We start from the raw sequence: 14,952 nt of genomic DNA, 5'->3' as shown, positions 1-14,952 counted from the left end.
AAAGCTTGTAAGCCAGTCACTTCTTGCCTTTGTAGCCCCCGAACCCCCATTTTGGGTAGCCAATGTCCAAGTTGCCCATCCCTGTCTACTCTTTGTGTGGAGGGGGTGGGAATGATTCTTGCTGTAAGGATTTGTTCCCTCTTTTGAGCTTCTGTATCCATAGGTGTAGGTCAAGTTCATCAAATTGTATCAGAGTACTCTTCTTTTCCTCTTCTTTCTTCTTCTGGTTGAGCTCTGATCATCCAGTCATTGAAGCTAGGGCAAGTGGGTATTATCTGCAAGTGTGGGTGTTCTTGGGCATATGCCATTCTCTTCTTATCAGCTGGATGCTTCACTCTCCACTCTAGTCCTCTGTGGCTATGTCACTGACTCTGGGCCCAAGAGTCCCCAGGTCTTGCCACATTGCTGGCCAACCAGATCTTCACCTGGGTTCACAGAAGTCTTATGAACATTATAAGGCTTAGCTCGCTGCTTCATTGTTGTTTTTCCCTCTCTTCCCCCTTATTGGTGATGAGAGTGGTCACCCATCAGAGTGTGCATTCCCACTGAGTCTTAGTCTTGGAAGGGGGTTTGTACTGAGGGGACCTGGCCACTTGCCTTGATGTTTCCTGGGCAAGCATCTTGTTTATTCTTGTAGTAACAGTCTGTCTGCCTGTATTGTTTTGTAGTTTTCCTATAGGTCTTTTTTTCAAGAAGTATTATCTGTTCTTCTAGCTACTCCAGGCTGGTCTGTTCGTCCTATCAAGTGGAAATTTCCCATCTCAGGAGATCTGGATGTGGTTCAGGCTTCTACTTATAGTCTTATGTATTGCAGAGGCTCTGCAGGAAGCCTCCTTCACTGGGCACTTTGTAGCCCCATTTTAGGTATTCCAATCAGTTATAGGTAAAAGACAGACTTATAAGCTTTCTATGGTGATGTTTCTGGCTATTCCTTTCTCTTCCCCTCCAGTGTCTATTTGATAATATAATGCAAGGAAAACCAAGATTCAAAAGACAGTCAAGCATCTTAATATTATTCTCCCCTTTTCCCCATTCCAACCATGTCTCAATCCCTGTATCCCAGAGCCTTGTTGTTCCAAGGTTGTGTATATATCATTCTTTACCTCTGTCCCACTTAGCCCATTCAAACCTGCCTAATTGTTTTCCCATCTGCTTTGTTCCTCCATTCCCCCTCCCTTGTCGTATATTGCCCCCATCCCCAGCACCCAAACTATCCTGTGTCTAATCCCTGCCCTGTGCTCCACCTTCCCCTCCCTCCCCTCACCCACCCCCAACATCCCAATAATCATCAGCTAAAACAAGGAGCTCTGGTAGCGTAGTGGTTACGAATCGGGCTGCGAACCTAAAGGTCAGCGGTTCGAAACTACCAGCTGCTCCGCGGGAGAAAGATGAGGCTTTCTACTCCTGTAAGGATTTACACCCTCGGAAACCCTGTACAGGGTCGCTATGGGTCGGAACCGACTCGACGGCACGTAACAACAACAACAACAACAAAACAAGGTCAGGTGCAGACTTTCAAACAGACCATCAACTGCTCATATGCAAGTTAAGGCAGAAGCTGAAGAAAAAATTTTAATTTCACAACAATATTAAAAGGAAAGAGTGCTAGTGGCACAATGGGTTAAGCATTGCGCTTCAAACTGAAAGGTTGGCATTGGAACCCACCAGATACTCTATGGGATCAAAAGATAAGGAAGTCTGCTTCCATACATATTTACAGCCTTGGAAACATTTTGTCCATGAGTGTTGCCAAGAGGATGAATATACTCCATGGCAACAAGTTTTTTTCTTTTTTTATTAAGAAACAGATGAATACTTTTATGCTTTATGGTGTCTTCTTAGTCCACCTACTCATGGTTACTCCTCAGCAGAGTCCAAAAGAGCTGTGCACAGACACTAGGCTTTGGCAATAGTCAGCCGTGGGAAGGAGGTAGCAACGATGGGGGTCGGGGGAAGAGCAGCTCACAGAAGGCAGACCCCAAAGAGCCCTTTTCCAGAATCAAGTTCAGAGCAGTTCTCCACCAAGTTCTGAGGACATCCTTTCTTGTGGAGGCCCCCAGGATCCCCACTCTATTCCTAGCTCCCACTCCCCACTACCATTTCGCTCACATACCTACTGCACAGCTTTCACCCAGCACAGACACAGGGTGGGATGGGAGTGCCCAAGGTATGTTTCTTGTAGACATCATATATATTGATCATGCTTTGTTTTTATTTCAATTTTTAATCAATCTTCCACTCTTTGTTCATTCAAGCATTTAATACACTTACATTCCCATTACTGATAAAGCAGAATATACCATTGCCATTTTGTTATTTGGTTTTTGTGTGACATATCTAGTTTCTCTTTTCCTCTACAGCTAACTTCTTTATGTATAGACTTGTTTTTATATTTGTGGTGAACTATGGTGTTGCCCTTCCTTTTAAGTTTGTATATATATTTAAATTTTTACATTGTTATCACCATGAGGATTATGTTTATTAATTTACATTTATAACAACTAGGTTATACTGATGCCAGCTTAACTTCTGTAACATGCAAAAACCTATGCCAGTCCTACTCTTCTAATTTATGTTGTTACTATGGATTACATCTTTATATCCTTTGTAATTGTTGTTAAGTGCCATCAAGCCAGTTCTGACCCATAGTGATCCTGTATAGGGTTTCCGAGGAGCAGCTGGTGAGTTTGAAATGCCGACCTTGTGGTTCAAACTGACCTTGTAGTCCAGGGCTTCTTCTACAGCACCACCGTAGACACACTTTAATTTAGTATATTTGATTATTGTATGGAGCCCTGGTATGGTGCTGTAGGAAAAGCACTGAACTGCTAGCCACTCCTCAGAAACCCTACACAGGGTCACTATGAGACAGAACCAACTTTCAGCACCTAACAACAACATGGTGACAACAATTTCCCTTAATTTTTGTTTATTTGGGAATGTCTTAATTTCACCTTCATTGTAGAATCATAAGGAGCCCTAGTGGCTCTGTGAGTTAGGCACTGGAGGCTGCTGCAAAAATAATTTCTTTTAGAAGGATCAGCACAAGTGTAGTGCCAATGAGGTGAAGATAAAAGATACCTCCAGTGTTAGACTTAGCTCTGGTAGCGTAGTGGTTACGAATCGGGTTGCGAACCTTAAGGTCAGCGGTTCGAAACTACCAGCCGCTCCGCGGGAGAAAGATGAGGCTTTCTACTCCCGTAAAGATTTACACCCTCGGAAACCCTGTACAGGGTCGCTATGAGTCGGAACCGACTTGACGGCACTTAACAACAACAACATATTCCTGTTGGTAAGTGCCGTCAAGTCAGTTCCAACTGATAGCGGGCACTGTATAAGATTTTCAAGGGGCAGCTGGTGGATTTGAATTGCTGACCTTGCAGTTAGCAGTCCAGTGTTTACCCTGCAGTGCTACAGCACGCTATGAGTCATGATATCAACCACTACTACTCCTTTCAGTAACAGATGTCTCTCCCCAACATCCCAGGTTTCTGCAATTCACTGTAACATCTCACAGAACTCACGAACTATCAAGACAAAGATTGTTGGAGGCTGGCACGTCCCAGATCTGCAGTATAGACTTCAGTCTAGAGAATTTTCCTCATTCATGCCAAATCAGGCTGTTGAGTCACAAGACTGCAGAAGTTGACAAAATCAGGTCAAGCTACTGGCTGAGGTCCCAAGAATTGGAGGTCAGAGGGAGGCAAGTTTGTTTCATCAAGCAAAGGAGGGTACCTCCAGTCACACCAAGATGGCTCATTTTCCAGCCAGCAGGCTAGCAAAAATGACCATAGGCCTTGTTAGATTTCCAAGTTTTTACAATTACAATTAACCCTGTTAACAGACACTCACAACTGAATCGTATAATCCTATCAGCATTCTCCCCTGTCCCTTTTGTTACCCAGATCTATAAGGAAAAAGTTATTTAGCAGGAGTTACATCGACATGGCTAGAAGAGACATATTAAATAATTCATTGTGCTGCAGCTGCTAACCACAAGGTAGGCAGTTCAAACTCACCAGCTGCTTTGCAGAAGAAAGATGAAGCTGGTGCTCCTGAAAAAAATTTAAAGACTTGGAAACTCTGTATAGGGTTGCTATGAATTGGAATCGACTCCATAGCAGTGGGATTTGCTACTGTTGTTCTGAATAATATTCTTTTTTCTGAAAATAGTATTATTCTCTAACATTTCTGTTCTTTTAGCACTTTAAATATGTCATCTCACTGCCTTCTTGCCTGCATAGTTTCTAGAGAGAAAATGTCAGTTAATCTTATCAAGAATCTTGTGTACTTCTCTCATGTGCTTTCAATATTTCTTTTTACTCTTGATTTTCAAGAGTTTGATTATAATATGCCTAAGTGTTACTGTTTTGGGAGTTTTCTGACTTCAAGTTCACTGAAACTCTTGTGTGTATAAGTTCTAGTTTTTCATCATATTCGGGGACTTTTCAGCCATTATTTCTCAAAAAACAAAAAATGCAATATAATGCTTGGCTTGATAGTGTCCAACAGATTTCTTAGGCTTTGCTCATTGCTTTTCATTCTTTTTGTTTGTTTGTTTGTTTGATTTTTGCTACTCTGATTGATAGTCTTAATGGTTCTGTCTTTAGGTTAGCTAACTCTTTCTTTTGTCTGTACAAATCTGTTGCTAGGCCTTTTTAAGATCATTTTTCCTGTTATTATGCCTTACAGCTTGAGTATGTGTATGGTTTTATGCTTTCTATCTCTTATTAAAATTCTTATTTTCTTCTTGTATAGTTTTCTTAATTCCCTTTTGTTCTTATTCTGTGTTTTCCTTGATCTTTTCGATCATGCTTAATATTATTAAAGTGTTTGTTAGTGGTTCTGTTGCCTGCCCTTCCTCAGGAACAGTTTAGGTCCCTTATTTTCTACTGTTACATGGGCCACATTCTCCTGTTTCTTCATATGCTGTGTGATTAGCTGTTGTAATTGACATATTAAGCTATTTTGCTGTGGTAACTGGAGATTAGATTCTTCCCCTTCTCTAGGGTTTACAATTCTTCCTCTTTAATAATAATGTTGTTATTATTATGTTAAATAATTGGAGGTTTTAGTACAAGCAGTCTGTGGGTTATGGACCCTGACTTAAATACAACCCATCAGTTTATACCATCCAGGTACATACCATGGTTCATAATAACGAATGAGTGCTACTCTGTGATGTGCATCAAAACAGTATTATTATTATTATTATTATTATCCTAAAGACGTTTTAGTGGTTACGAATCGGGCTGCGAACCGCTAGGTCAGCAGTTCAAAACTACCAGCTGTTCCATAGAAGAAAGATGAGGCTTTCTGCTCCCGTGAAGATTTACAGCCTTGGAAACCCTGTACAGGGTCGCTATGAGTCGGAACTGACTCCACGGCACATAACCACCACCACCAAACCACCAAAGATGTTTTAATAAGTGTGTAAATGTTTCTTTAACTTTTTTTATGCATAGAAAGGAACACTATATATTATATACTAATGCGAACATTTTGCTGACATTAGATATCTTCTCTCTCTCTTATCCCTGTACACCCATGTGTAGGTCCGCAGGTACCAGCCACTTCTCTCTTAGGTCTGATAATCCATCGGAATGAATCACAAATTCCAGGTTAAATGTTATCTTTAATCTAGCAAGAAAAAAGAACACAAACACAGAAGGCAGTGTTTCCTTGCCCTGGTGGTTCCGTGGTTAAGGGCTTGACTACTGTTTATATCCCACCAGCCATTCTGCATTCTGCAGGAGAAAGAGGTGGCAGTCTGCTCCCTTAAAGATTATAGCCTTGGAAACTTTATAGGGACAGTTACAATCTGTTCTACAGGGTCACTGTGAGTCAGACTCAACAACAGGATTGGAAATGTATTGCCTAAAGAAAAACACATTTGAAAAGTGCGCACTAATTAATGTGCAGTTCATCTGTGAGTCACGGTAAGGGGATCTGTAGATGGATGTAGAATTATCTAATTTTCCAGGTAGACTTTTTAGTTTTCAATACTTTGTAATTAGGCAAATTTGTTGGCAGAAATACTTGAAAATAGCTAATGATTAGTTGATTTAAAATATTCGCGTAGATCTATTGGTTCAGAAAAAAATCTTTAAGGAAGAGGCAGACCTTTCCCCCACCTGCGCTCCTACTCCCCCAATATCATCCCAGGGACCTAACAAAATTTTGCCTCATGAACTCCAACTCTATTTTTTTATTTGTTTGTTAGTTAGTTTGTTTGTTTTTATATGTTCTCTCTCTGTGGTAGCCGCACATCTTTTCTACTATTTCTAGGTCTTTTTGTTACTTTGCCTAATTTAAGAAAACCCCATATCCTGCTGTAAGACTTTATGCAAGTTATTTATAGGAGGGGGTCCTCCCCATTCCAGGCAATTTATTTCCACTCTATTTTCCATGTAGCAATTGAACAATGCAGACAAGTTACACTTCACTAACCCTCAGCAACCTCAGAGTTGCTGCATTCATAGCCTCCTTATGAGCAATAGGTGATTCTGCCTTCATAGCCTCCTTGTGAGCAAATATATATAATGTAGCAAGTTCCCAGCCTGACTATGCAGCAGCCCCTCCGACTTCACTGGTTTTTCAGAATGAAGGAACACAATGTACAGCAAGAGATACAGAGCCTGCTTACAGCCTACCCTTAGTTCCCTAGTTTTGTATCTACCTGAGAGCCAGACCTGATTTTAGTTAACTAAGTCTGTGGGGGAGAGGAGGACAGCTCAGTTGGAAATGCCTCCCTAGGTGTCAGTCTGGTAGCAAACCCAGGGGGGCAGTAAGAACTGGAAGTTAAGTCTTCTGGCCCCCAAGAGTCTCCTCTCTATGCCCTTAGAGAAGAAACTTCCTGTGAGGATTCCATCTTGCTCCTGTGATCCTAACAAGGTGGTTTGGGGGCTGCTCTCGCCTTTCTCAAGAGCCTCCCTTCATCAACCTCAAACTCCAGGTCCCAGAACCTCGGGAAATTCCCGTGAGGACAGTGGTGACATGTTTCTGTCTACAGGCAACACCAAGGGTAAGTTGGTCAGCTCAAGGAGGTAGGAGTGGCTTGGGGCCCCTCCCCCAGCCCCCAGATATCAGCAGAACCCCTTTAGATAGAGAATGGTATGTCAAGTGTTTCAGAGTTTGGTGAGGGTTGCCTAGTGTGGGGGTATTGAAAATTAACATTCTTGAGATTCATACTAAAAGTTTGGGAGGGAATGGGAACCCACCTTTATCCTTGAATCCTCACACTGCCCATTCAATATAGATTGCATTACCCCCATAGAAGTTCCCAGAGGTTTGTTTTATGGCCCAACATATGATCATATGATCATATTCTGGAATGTCCAATGTGTATTTGTTCTTTGCAGTGTTCTACATCAATTAAATAAATTTTGTTATTTACATTTAAAAAATCTTTCCTGTCTAACTAGATTTGAATTGACCTGTTTTATCTTTCACTCAGTTAAAATGTTCCTCTATGACTACGGACATTCGCATTTCTCTAGTTACTTCTGCCAGCTTTTGCTATATATAGTTTTACTCATATGTTAAGAGGTACACATAAATTTAGAGTTGTTTCTTGTGTAATTGAAACTTTTATCACTGTAAAGGTTATTTATTTATTTTCTCTATTAATACTTTTGTCCTAAATTATACTTTTTAAAAAACGTATATTTAAACTTTTGTTATTGGAAATTGAGTGAAGGTTTACAGAGCAGATCATCAGTTTTATGTTTAAGAAATCATGTACTTTGCTTCATTACATGGTTGCAATCCTCTCTGTGCACCAACAGTTAACAGCATTTACCTCAATTCACTTCACTTTTGTTACTTTTGGGAATTTCTCAGTTGTGATCTCTTCAAATGCTACGTCTCCACTGTTCTCTTTTTCTTTCTCAACTCTAAATGAACAAGTATTATTTTTATTGATTGCATCTCCTCTAACTTTCCACCCCCACCATTCGTATTCACCTTCATTTTATGTCTCCATGTTTTATTTTGTATGTTTTCCTCATACTTAGCTTTCATTTCCCTCAATTTTCTTTCAAAGTAGAATTTGCCTTTGACATTTAAACAGTAACACCACACAGTCAGGGTAGATGTTATTATTCCACTAAAGCAAAAGAGGGTGGTAAGTGTTAGATATGTTAAGCAACTTGTCCTGGGTCACCCAGACTGGAAATGCCAGAGCAAGTACTACTATCTCAGAATAAACCTCTTACCCAAGTCTCAACCTCTGTGCTTCCTCTCACCTTGGCTGCAAATGCACCCTATGTCTCATATCCCCATATCCCAGAAATTGGAACCATAGTGAAGTCTTCCAACTTTTGTAGCAGTGTGCTATATTATTTCTTTGTAGATTATTAAATTCTGGGATGTTTCCTTACTAGTCATGGTATTTTATCAGAACTTTTTCTGGCAATTCCTCTCCTTCCCCCCCCCCCCCCCCCCCCAATTACAGAGAACAATCACCAAGGTGATTCTGTACAAAGAAGAGCAAAATGCTGGGGCATTTTGCGAAGGAGGTATACCAACCATTCTGAAAAAGTCGGACCTAGCATTCATCTGTTATCCCCCCAGGAACAAGCTAGAGATATGCCAGTGAGCGGTGCCCATGGGTACCCTTCAGTAAGATAGTAAGTATCTAGTCACCATGGTGACATGTACCTGCCAGTGGAATACATCGCACTGTATTTAACACAGGCATTCCTTTTCTTTTCTCCAACCTGGTAGAATGAAAAATGCTAGTACTAGAGCAGTGGTTCAGCAAATCTTATTAGAGCTTTGTTATCAGTAGGACAAGGAGTTAGAAAACTTTCTTAATATTAATGGATACCTTCTTTCTCTCTACATCTCCACAGTAATCCTTATGTTATTCCAAACTACTGTCATAAAGGAGAACAAACCCATGGTAACATGGAGAGAGGGGAAAAACCTACAGAGGGAGAAATGGAAGGGAACAGACAGGCTGGCCCCATCAAGGGCCTGAATCTCTCCAAAAATGAGGTAGGATGCAGTACCAGAGCACTCTTTGAAAGGAAGGGAATAGGGCAAATCCGAGTGATGAAAGGAAGCAGGTAATGTGATTTGTGGTAGAGGGTGGGGCTAGGGATACAGGGCCCTCCTGGCTGTCTTCATGATTCACGTCTCTTCCTCATAATTACAGGTGAAGTCTGAAAGTGAATTGGACAAGGTGAAAGAACAGGAGCCAGAAGGGATGTGTGCAGACAGAGACTCTCTGTGTACCACCTTCCCAGATGAGCCCACCAACATAATGTAAGTTGTGCACATTGCTGGCCTTCGTCTATAGCAGGTTGAAGGCCAGGTCCTCTGGGGGGACCACGCGCCCTGCCCTCTCCACTTTCTTACCCATGGGTCCACAATCTACTTCTGGGTCACTAGAAAAGGGGATAAGGGCTGTCCCTATGGAAGCTTCCTAGAAGGAAGAAAAAAGGGGGACGGGTCTGGAGTAGGCACGCTAGCTCTCAATCTGGGTGAGCCCTGGGTCCTGGAGGGCTGGGTGGTGGCACTGGAGTGTAGTGAGGCCACGTATGCACAGTTGTGCTTGCATCCATAAAATAGGTAAGCTCTGATGTTAATTGCTTTTCTGTTTTGTCTTGATATTTGGCAGCAATCTCCTGGAATTGTTCCCCAAGGTATTATGCCTGGTAAGTGGATTTTTTTTTTTTTTAAATCCTTGACTCCTACACCTGGCACTAACATCACTCACAACCTATCTTGAATCCCTAAGATTTTTGCCCAGGTTGTTAGAATTTTGGATGTGATCCCTAATCCTCATAGGGTTTACATCTATGAAGGAACTTGAAAAAGTATGCAGACCTTCTCCATAATTCAGTTCTCCAACGATGCACCCTGACTTCTGATCCTTCCACTCTCCTGGGCCCATTCTTTCTCTTGACCATCCTGTGCCACTCTCCTGTTCTGCACTGCTGACTTCCTCTTTCCTCTCCTAGGATGGTAAGGAGTTATCCCCACCCATTATCTGTAGCATTGAAGACCACAAGAACTTACCAGTCTGTAAGGTAAGGAGGTGGGATCAAGCAGGGTGTGTGTTGTTGGTTTAGGAGTGGTTAGTAGCCATGATCCTGAGAACAGTTTTCATTCCAGGGAAGCGTCTTTGGATCTGAGACCCTGAAGAACCTAATCATGAAATTCTTGAAGCAGTAAGTAACCCTGGAGCCCTGCTGCAGGGAGGGCTAAGATAGGTTAGGCCTTCCAGGTACAGGTTTGCTTATGGGGGTAAAGGGTAGACTTTCAACTTCATTTAGGGGACCAGATTTATAGACAGCCTACCCCCTTTGCTCCCCCACAGGTATTACTGGTTCTATGATTATGGGGATCGGCAGGGTCTCCTGGATGCTTACCACAATGAGGCCTGCTTCTCACTCACCATTCCCTTTAACCCTGAGGACCCAGCTTCGTGAGTACCACAGGTCCAATGACAATCAACGAGGGCAGACACTACCTAGTTTTCTAACTCCTGTTCTTCTTTATCTTCTAGAAGCAACTTGGCTGAGTATGTCAAGGAAAACAGGAATATGAAGAAATGCAAGGACCCCAGTAAGTGTGTGTGAGGGAAGGTTGGGTGGGACAGGAGGTATGAAGAGGTCAATTGTAGGGACCAGGTAAGTGATGCAGCCTTTGAAGTTTTCTTCTTCTACTCACACAGTTCTGAGGGTCCAGTTGCTGAAACATACAAAGCATGACATTGTTGACTTCCTCCGTGTGTTGCCCAAAACCCAGCATGACCTCAGCTCCTTCAAGGTGGATGTGTGCAACCAAACGGTGAGCACCTGCTTCCTCACTGAGGCAGGCCCAAAGAATGGAGGTGGGTAGCAGGTTTAGGTGGATCCTTAAATCCTGACCTGTTTCATTCTTTCAGGAAAAGATGCTCTGCTTTTCTGTCAGTGGGTTATTCAAGGAAGGTGAGTGTCCATAGTCCCTCCTCTGAGTCCCCCGCTGCTTTCTCTCAGAATTCTCCACATTTCCCTGATACCTTCTTTTCCTGTTCTGTGTTCTCCAACTCCTACTCTCACCCCAAACCTAACCCTGGTCTGACCTATATCCATACCTATCTGCCCCAGCACAGCCCAGGTATTAGGGACACAGGTTGTGTAGTCTGCTGATTCTCATACCCATCCATTACTCTGCTATGTTGGCATACGTGCTTAGTTTCTCAGTCTCCTCCTTTGCAAAATGGGCTAGTAGTATGCTTATCTTTGGTTGCTGTGAAAAATGAGGCAAATGAACTCTAGCGATTGTAACAGGGGCCTTATCACTGGGAAGTGATTGTTTCTATAGTTGCAGTGTCTATTGCTGACACCCTGTTGGTTTTCAGTGGACAATTGTCCCTGTGTGGCCCCCTTCTGGGTGCCATGGGCCAATAAGAGCCTGACTGGAGAACGCTGCTGGTGAGCATGTGAAAAAAACCTGGGCAAGTCTGAGTATTATTGTTTGTTGTCCTTGAAGTGGAAAGAATGTGTCAACCTCGTGTTAGGACCTTCATGCGGAGCTTCATTTTGACTTCTGGCATCAATTCCAAGTAAGTACTGTGTTTTGAGTCCCACAGAAACACCCCCAGAAGCCTAGAGCCAGGGGCGTGGGGAGGTTACAGCTGTAGTTCTCAGGGTTTCTCCACTATTAAGGAATATCAAAAAGTAGTTCCCTAAAGCAGTCCTGTCTGATGGTTAAGAGCATAGGCTGTGGCGTTGGAATAGCAAGTTCCCACCCTGCCATCAGCAGCTACTAACTGTGATCTTGCTCAAGCTACATAACCTATCTGGATTCCAGTGTGCTCTTCTTAATGTGAAGGTCAGAATATCCACCTCCTTAGACTGTTATAAAGGGTAAAGGCGGGTATGAAATTGTCTGTGGGTTTGAGGATAAACCTATAAATGTAGTGCAGTTGGCAGATATCTCTCAAAGGGCAGGTTCTGTGGAAATATGGGATGCAAGCAGAGTAGGGGATGAAAGGAAAATGGTTGCTGAGTGAGAACAAGTTTAGCTGTTGAGGTTCTGGGGTTGTCCATCTATCCAGTTGTCTGAGGGTCCATTCTTCCTCCAGTCTATGCATCGTGAATGACCAACTGTTTGTGAGGGGTTCCAACACAACAGAGACCCAGAGTGCCTTCTCCACTCCAGTGCCCACACCCTCCTCTACCACCGTGCCCACCATCTCTCAGGAGCAGCAGGAAATGGCACAGGCATTCTTCACCAGCCTGTCATGAAACTCAAGTTGTCTCAGAAGTGAGTGCTGGGCGTGGGTGGGAATGGGGGTCAGCTAGGCAGAGCTGAATAGTGAATGATGGGAACTGATAGGTAAAGTGTTTGGCATCTTTATTTCGCTCGTTGTCACATGAGACCATTTTTACACATACTGCACGTTATGCCACAAAGTTGCTTTCAACAGGTGCGCGGTACTTTCTGAATTCCATGATCCCGGTTCCTTTATTGACAGACGCTGGTGTTTCCAGGAATTTTCCCACTTACACACTAGGCAACTGTGCTTTCTCCCCAGCTAATGGAGAGGCATGTTTTTACACATAGCTTAGGAAGTAGCTTTGTGTATTCAGTGTTTCCATCTTGGTCCTAGTGGGTATCGACTGTCCTTCCCCAGATGCCTTCAGACAACTAGGATGACAATAGAGTCCTACAGGCTTTCGCTCTGTCCGCAGTGAGGTCTGGGAATTCAGATCAAGTGAGCAGACCTTGGGTAGCCTGAGGATGACACTTAGGGCTCCTGATTCCGATGATGCCCCATCTCCTTGCTTCACTTCCTACAGCTTGTGATCAAGATCCCAGAATATACCATCATGAAGTAACCCACAACCCCGCAACCAAAACTCCAAGGAGCCAAGGTTCTGCTCCTCTTCACCATCTATCTTTTCTCTGGCCATTGTTCTGTGTATTTCTTCCCTGAAGATTTTCTCTTTTGTTTCTTTTAAATAAATAAATGAAGAGTGTCATTGCATATTTTGTCAAATTCCTGCAGTATCCATTCAAGGCAAATATTATTATCACTTTCCTGCAAATGGGGAAAGGGAAGATTAGAAGGGGCAATCAATCTCCTAGGAAACTGGAGTAGAGACTTAAATCCTGGACCCATCCTAAAACCCAACTTGTGACATCAGCAGTGGGGTCCCTCTCTAGTGCCAATAAACTTGGGAGTTCATCTTCTATATCCCTAGTATATCAATTATTATTTTTAATATTATTTTATTGTGTTTTAGGTGAATATTTACACAGTGAATTAGGTTATTCTTTAACAATATTATACAAATTATTCTGTGCCATTATTGGTGACAATTTTTACAATATTTACCATTCTCATTATTTCCATTTTATTTGTTCTGTTTCCATTGATGTTGCTTCGCTTCTTCCCTTCTCAATTTTGCTTTAAGGGAATGTTGATCATTTGGTCTCATATAGTTAATTATTTAAGGGAGCACATTACTCGTAGTTGATATTGTTTATTTTATAAGCCAGTGTATTATTTGGCTAAAAGGTGACCTCTGGAAATCACTTAAATTGCAAGTTCAAAAGATATCTTAGGTCAATCGTCTCAAGGATTCTTCTAAAACTCTCTTGGTCCAGTAGGTCTGCCCTTTTTTTTTTTTTTTTTTTTTTTAGGAATTTGAGTTTTGTTCTACATTTCCCCCTATTCTATTCAAGATCTTCTTTTGTGTCCCTGGTCATAATGGTAGGTAGTGGTAGCTGGGTGCTATTTAGTTTTCTAGATGCCAGATTAGAGGGGGCTGTGGTTTGTGTGGGCTATTAGGCAAATGGTGTAGTTTCTTCTTTGAACCTTTGACTTGCCTCATTCTTTTTTGCTCCGTATGAGTAGAGTCCAATATTTGTATCTTAGATGGCCACTTACAAGCTTTGAAGATCCCAGACACTACTCACCAAACTAGGATGTAGAACTTTCTCTCTTTGTGGCCTATGTTATGCCAAATGGCTAAATTGCCCCAGAGACTTAGTTGCTTAGATACGTCTGTGGTTGTTAGGTGCCATCAAGCTATTCTGACTCATAAAGATCCTGAGTAAGGTTTCCAAGGAGCGGCCTAGTGGATTAGAATAGCCAACGGCAAGCAGTCTAATGCTTATCCAACAGTGCCACACCAGAATTCCTGAGTATGTCTAGGAATCAATTATTTTTATACAGAGAACAATACCGTATGGCATTTTTGGCCATAGAGAGCTTTTCCAATTTACAAACAACTATTTGGGTTAATAAGGAGCTCTGGTAGCGTAGTGGTTACGAATCGGGCTGCGAACCTTAAGGCCAGCAGTTCGAAACTACCAGCTGTTCTGCGGGAGAAAGATGAGGCGGTCTGCTCCCATAAAGATTTACAGCCTCGGAAACCCTGTACAGGGTCGTTATGGGTCGGAAATGACTCGACGGCACTTAGCAACAACAACATTTGGGCTAATACAGTATTAAAGTACACGTGAAAAGCTGGAAAGAAAAACCGTGTTCATATACATAACATACATAGAAGTAATATCCTTGATATATTAAGAAATCTGTAGAGAGGAAAAAGGTATTAACCTAGTATTTTTCTTTTCTTTTTTTAGCCAACATTTCTTGAGCCTTTATTATAGGACAGGCATTGTTTTGCATGCTTGGGATACATCATGCTCAAAATAGACAAAAAATATCTCCATTCATTGAGTTTACATTCCAGCAGGAGTTTGACGATTAAGAAATATAGACAATAAATGTAATAAACAATTATATAGTATGTTATCAAATGATAATTGCTATGGAAAAGGAAAGAGTTACTGTTTCTTCTCCCTACTGTTAAGTCAGTCCCCCAATCATGGAGACTCCATGTACAATGAGATTAGACCATTATGATCCATAGGGTTTTTTGGGTAAGTTTTTATTATGAACTCAGTAATAGTTTACATGGCAGAACATCGGCTGTACACCAT

The 14,952-nt window shown here is 42.1% G+C and overlaps 1 pseudogene; it reads left to right on the top strand.

Moving 5' to 3' along the window:
• The window catches only part of LOC102814478, a 55,725-nt pseudogene extending 43,483 nt beyond the window's left edge, over positions 1-12,242 (top strand).
• Positions 12,243-14,952: the final 2,710 nt, after the last annotated feature.

The sequence above is a fragment of the Chrysochloris asiatica genome, unplaced genomic scaffold (genome assembly GCF_000296735.1).
Source record: "Chrysochloris asiatica unplaced genomic scaffold, ChrAsi1.0 scaffold00126, whole genome shotgun sequence".
Classification (NCBI taxonomy): Eukaryota; Metazoa; Chordata; class Mammalia; order Afrosoricida; family Chrysochloridae; genus Chrysochloris; species Chrysochloris asiatica.
The sequence above is the reverse complement of the archived record's forward strand: the minus strand, read 5'-3'. Positions and strand labels throughout refer to the sequence as shown.